The following is a 6,479-nucleotide window of genomic DNA, read 5'->3' as shown; positions in this document are numbered from 1 at the left end:
TACTGCTACCCCTGCATCTAGGGATTTTGTGACCTGGTCGTATAAGGCCACCAGGTTGGTCTGACAGGACCTGCCTCTAATGAACCCGTGTTTGTTGCCCCTAAGCATAATCTCCCTTGCTGGCCCCTTGTGGACATGCGCCAGGATAATTCTCTCAAAAAGCTTACCCAGGATCGAGGTAAGACTAACTGGCCCATAGTTCCCCAGGTCCTCCTTCCTCGCTGTTTTGAAGATGGGAACCACACTGGCCCTTTTCCAGTCCTCTGGCACCTCACCAGAGCACCACGAGTGCTCATAAAGCCATGCCAGGGGTCGTGCAATTACCTCAGCTAATTCCCTCAGCGCTCGGGGGTGGAGATCGTCCAGACTAGCTGATTTGAATACATCCAGTCCCTCCAGAGGTTCCCTGAATAGATCCTCGCTGACCATAGGCCTGCATGTGACTCCCCTGGGGCCTGAAGGGGGCCCAGTGGGCGGTGCGGGGGGTGACCCGGTCCCTGCTTAGAAAAATGAAGGCAAAGAAATTGTTAAATAGGTTAGACTTAATGGCCTGGAAGATCTCTTCAAGCCCTATGTACCAACCCCAGGAGTGGTAGAATGAGGCTGACTTTAGATAAAATTTAAAAAGCACCTCAGTTCACCAGGTTTCCTCTGGCCTGAGCTTCTCTCCTGCTCTTTTCTATGCTGTCTACCTAGCTATTTTGCTTTCATAGCCTTCTGATAACTGTGCTCTCTTATCTCTAGCCTGATACCATAGCTGCAGCCTGGAGTAGGGCACACTCTCCTACAAAGTGAAAAGAGGAGGCAGGAAGTAGCTGGGAGCCAGGGGTCAAGACTTAATAACAGGGTGCTGTGTTCCTACGTGTTAAATTGATGACTATGTTAGACACTACTGACAGATGCCAAAACCCTTCCCTCTGTGGTTCAAGATTATTGCTAAGATTAGATCTCCAAGGACATGGAGGCGAAGTAAAAAATGAGCGAACCCATTTGAAGGAGTCTGGGATTACAGCTGTCTTTAATGAAATCTCAGTTAGCCACAGAGAATGTAAGTAAGTTAAATCCCATCTGCTTTGAGGTTTCCCTTTGGTCCCGAAAGAAGCTAAAGACAGGATATGAGGAGAGGTGTATGGGCTCTTACCGGAAATACTGAGAAAAAGGCAAGGAAAAATGCCTCCCTATACTCCTTTTGTCTGCTTTTATGATGTGACCTCATCACTGACAACTTAATGTGGTAACAGCTACAGTAGAACATACTACAGAGCAAAGCACTGGACAAAAAAATAGAGCACGCTAAGGAGCCGACATTTCTCTTTGGTCCCCAGAAAAAAGATGGTTACTCTAGAAATAGCGCTGCTGAGGAAAGGTGACAATGCAAACCTCTCCTCCTACCGCGTCTCCACTTCTCCCTGTTCATAACCTTGCTGCTTGGTCTCTAGGCCTTGCAGGGAAGAGGAAAAGGAGCCAAGGAGCAGATTGGAAACTCTATATACCATGTGTGGCTGGGTACAAATTGGGGATTAAATTAGATTACATTAGACATGCCTGAGAGATCTCACAGAGCACCTATGAGTAGTCTCCTAATACAGCAGTTGCCTGCCAGCAAGCAATTGGCAGCAGGGCCATGCTGTCATGGCTGGTAGGAGAGCCAACTCTGACAGAGGAACATGGAGAACCATTAATGTTTCTGGCTGGAGATTCACAGACAGGGTTGGAGCCTGGCTGTCTGGTGGATTTTCTGCTGTGGCATCTTTTATACGACCCTGCCCCTCATGATGTTTTCGATAAATGATACAGCAGGAGGGCATGTGGAACCATAAAATACAGTATTTATCAGTACATTGGAAGGCCATTGTTACATGCAAAATTGGTGCTCAGGTGCCACCCCCCTGGTTTATATTCCTGGGCATCAGGGCTTTGATCAAATAAGATTCCCCCATGAAATCTGGTATTTCAGTTCTATCCATCATATTTCAAGGGCCCAAAAGGAGAAGGGGAGGCTCTACAGATCCAACAATTAGTTCTGTTGCCCAGTGTGTCTGCAACTGAATAGTTACAGTGTATATTTCACCTATTGGCCCAATATCTGGGAGTGAGAATTAAAAATAAAATGATCTGTCAATCGTCAGCCAGTAATAATGCCCTTCCCTGCTGTACATCCCAAGACACTTTGCAGAACAGCTAAAAATCTGCACCTCACTGATCTATGATTAAACCATGATTTATGATTAAATTGTGGCTTTGGCCTGGCCGTAAAATGAAGACAACCACATATTGTTGGTCTTGGCATGCAGTAAGAGATACATGAATTAGAGAGGGCAAAATGGTTTCAAACAGTTGAATTGTTTCAGACAGCCCTTCCAAGCTTTTGCCCTTTCCTAGAACTGAACTCAAACCAAAAGCTTTGAAATTGTCTAAAATGATTAATTAACTTAATTTTTTTCCATTATTCATTTTTAAAGTAATATTTTAAAGTATAGGACCATGTCATCAGTTCGGACAAATAGATTTGCTTCACTGCAAATATGCAGTTTTCCACCAGCTGAGGATTTGACTGAATTTACCTCAGCAATGTCAGCAAACATACTGCCCATATGATTATGGGCATTGATTTTTATCACATCATCAACCTACATCCATTGTTCATTCTACACCCATGTACTACCTTATCCTATATTGTTGTGGGAGTCCCTAAATGATATTGCCTGTCAGAACAATACATTTCTATTTGCACCTGTGAAGGGAGGAGATATTTTTGTGTAAAGGTTTTTGTTATTTTGTATTAATGAGCTCATTACATCACCTACCAGTCAATCCACATGCTAGAGATCAAACAAAACAGAACCAAGGGAAAGGAGGCAGAAGTATTAAAAGCAAAGACACAAACAAAAATATATTAATTATAAGCAGAGGCACAAAGAGATAAGTAGTTTAATTTGGTTCTGCTTCCTGACATATAGTTGCATTTTTTTTTTTTTTTTTACAGTTTCTTGCCCAGTGAGGTAGAAAGTAGGGCTGTGCAAAGCTTTGGGTGCTGATTTGATTCAGAGGAGATTTGGCCTAATTCAGTGGCTGAATCTCCAAATCTGAATCAAATCAGAGGACCAATTAAAAGGTCCGAATCGATTCAAAGCTCTCTAAATTGATTCAGAAAAGATTCAGAGAGCTTCAGCTATTTGGACAGTCTCCACACACTGCAGCAGGGAGTTGGAGCTGGACTTGGAGCTGGTAAGTAGGGATGGGGGGCAGCTGGGGGAGAAGCGAGGGGACCATGGGGGGACCCCTGCCAGGCTCCATCCCCTGCTCTGCCACAAGCCCCCTTGCTCTCCCACCTCCCCTGCATGGCTGCCCCACCGGCCCCAGCTCCAGTCCTTTAAGGAAAAAACAAAACAAAAAAAGTCCCAGATTCACTGGATCCTGCAGTGGCCTCAGAGATTTCAGCTACTCAGTTGACTTCAACTACCCAAACATCTCTTGGGAAGAGCATTTGGCCAAATCCGAGCACTTGCAAAGCTTCCTCTCGTGTATGGATGACCTCTACCTGACTCAAGAAGTCTATGGGCCAACGATAAGTAAAGCCATGCTCAACCTGGTACTGGCAACCACGGATGACCTAATGATCAAAGGGAAGCTGGGTGACAGTGACCATGAGCTGATTGCCTTCACCACCCACCGTAAAGCTGGCAAGTCAGTCAGCAATACAGAAGTCCTCAACTTCAGGAAAGCTGACTATGACAAGCTCAGGAGGCTTCTCAATGAGGTCCTAAGGGACCACGACCCAAAGGGGAAGGGAGTTCAGGAAAGGTGGTTGCTCCTCAAGGGAGTGATCCTAGATGCATGAGCTAAGGCTATTCCATCTTGGAGGAAAGGCAGCAAAAGGACACAGCAGCCCCCTTGGTTCAGCAAGGAACTAGCAGACCTCCTGCGTCTAAAAAGACAGACCTACAAAGGATGAAGGATGGGATCCACCTCCAAGCAGTAATATTCCGCACTGGTCCGGACCTGCAGGGAGCAAACCAGGAAAGCCAAGGCTGCAACAAAACTCCAACTGGCTACAAGTATCAAGGACAATAAAAGTCCTTTTTTACATATGTGGGGAGCCAGAGGAAAAGCAAGGGTAACATTGGACCCCTGCTAAACCAGATGGGACAACTGACGACCGACACCCAGGAAAAAGCCAACCTAGCCCTGTGCAAGTCGGCAGTGATCCAATCTGGCTTCGGATCTGGCTGCTTTGTATGGCCACGATCTGATCCAAAGCTCAGGACCGGGTTTCCGCCTCAATCCGGCCGAAGCTTCGGAGCCGCCTCAGAAATCCGGCCATAGGGGATAGTGGGGAATCAATTAAATATCTATAACTTTGTTGTTTTTTGTCCAATTTGGATGAAATCTTCAGAAATGATAGCTTCTGCTGATAGCATAAAACCTGCCAAGTTTCAAGAATATTGGTGCAGGGGTTTGGGAGGAACTATACCCCAAATTCTTGAAAGCCAAACTCCTGTCATGTCTATGTGTTACAACACAAGGAGGGTCAAAACTGCGGGGCTGGTAGCTTTTACTGAGGCCACAAAGTCGGCCAAGTTTCAAGGAGATCAGTGCAGGAGTTTGGGGGGGAACTGCCCCTCAAGCCAGGGGCAAGCAAAACTCGTGCCATGGGTGACACTGCATGCGTTCAGGTGCAGCGGGGTGACAGCTGCAGGGATGGTGGCCCCTGCTGTGACGCCTGCCAGCTGCCAAGGAGATCAGTGCAGGGGGGCTCTGGGGCCCTGTACCCCTAGCTGCTGACAGGCAAAACTTGTGCCAAAACTGTGTCCATCTTGGGGCAGTTGATTGTCTGTATTGAGTCTTTCCTCTCCTTAGCCTGGTTTTGTAGGTGCTAATTGATGCTTGTTAAGTCATTATATAGTAGCTAGGCCCTATGTATTGAGCTGGTCCCTGAGTCCCTGGTCCCCAAGTGAATCATGATTGATTGATTGGTAACTGGGAGCACAGCAGCTCAGCAGCCAGGCCTGCAGCAGTGTCTCTCCTCCTGCCCCAAGACAGACAGTCAGTCCCACAAGCACCCATGGCACCAGTTTTGCTTGTCCGCAGCTTGAGGGGTAGTTCCTCCCAGACCCCTGCACCGATCTTCTTGAATCTTGGCAGGGTTTGTGGCCTCAGTAAGAGCTACCACCCCTGCAGTTTTCACTCTGCTATGTTGTAACGCCTAGATGTGACATGAGTTTTTCTTTCAAGAATGTGGGGTGCTGTTCCACCCAAACCTCTGCACCGATATTCTTGAAACTTGGCAGACTTCACCCTCTCTGCAGAGTCTACCATCCCTGAAACTTTCATCCAAATTGGACAAGAAAACAAAGTTATAGATATTTTATTGTTTCCCCGTTATACCCTATGGCTGGATCTCAGAGGCAGCTCCAAGGTAGCTCTGAAGCTTAACATGGCCAGCACCTCGACCCAGATGTGCTGGTTTGGAGCCTGAAGTGTCCAAAGCTTCTCCGGATCTGAAGCTCTGTCCGAAGCCTCGCACAACCCGACTAAATGGGTCCTTTGCATCGGTCTTTTACCAGCCCCACGGGATGTATCTGCCCATCATGGGACAGTGAGGCCTGAGTGAGGAAGATTCCTTGCCCTTCATCAATGCTGACCTCATGACCTTGGGAGGCTGGACACCTTCAAGTCAGCCAGCCCTGATACTCTGCACCCCAGGGTACTCAAGGAGCTGGCGAGCATCATAGCTCAGCCCCTGGCATGGACCTTCGAGAGCTTCTGGTGCTCTGGTGAAGTGCCTGAAGATTGGAAGAAGGCCAATGTGGTGCTGATCTTCAAGAAAGAGAGAAAAGTGGATCCGGCAAACTGTAGGCCCATCAGCCTGACTGAGGAAGGTCTTAGAAAAGATTATCAAACAGGACATTCTTAATGGACTGGCTGATGGCAACATCCTGAGGGATAACCAGCACGAGTCTCTTGCGGGTAGGTCTTGCTTGACCAATCTTATTTCCTTTTATGACCAGGACAAGGGAGAGGAGATTGATGTCGTATATCTTGACTTTAAAAAAGCCTTCGATCTGGTATCCCATGATCACCCCTTGGCAAAACTGGCCAACTGCAGCCTTGGCTCCACCATGATCCACTGGCTGGGGAATTGGCCCCATGGTTGGACCCAGAGTGTAGTGGATGATGGAAGTCAATTGTCATGGTGCCCTGTAACCAGTGCACTCAAGGCTCTGTCCTTGGACCTGTATTGCTCAACATCTTCATTAATAATGTGGACATTGGAGTCAAAAGCGGACTGGCCAAGTTCGCCAATGATACCAAACTCTGGGGTAAAGCATCCACACCTGAGGACAGGAAGGCAACCCAGGCTGACCTCAACAGGCTCAGGAACTGGGCAGATGAGAACCTGATGGTGTTTAACACCAAAAAATGCAAGGTTCTCCACCTTGTGAAGAAAAACCTGCAGCATCCTTATAGGCTCGGCA

This window comes from Crocodylus porosus, unplaced genomic scaffold, assembly GCF_001723895.1.
Source record: "Crocodylus porosus isolate Cpor-Errol unplaced genomic scaffold, CroPor_comp1, whole genome shotgun sequence".
NCBI classification, from domain to species: Eukaryota; Metazoa; Chordata; order Crocodylia; family Crocodylidae; genus Crocodylus; species Crocodylus porosus.
This window is presented reverse-complemented; position numbering follows the sequence as displayed.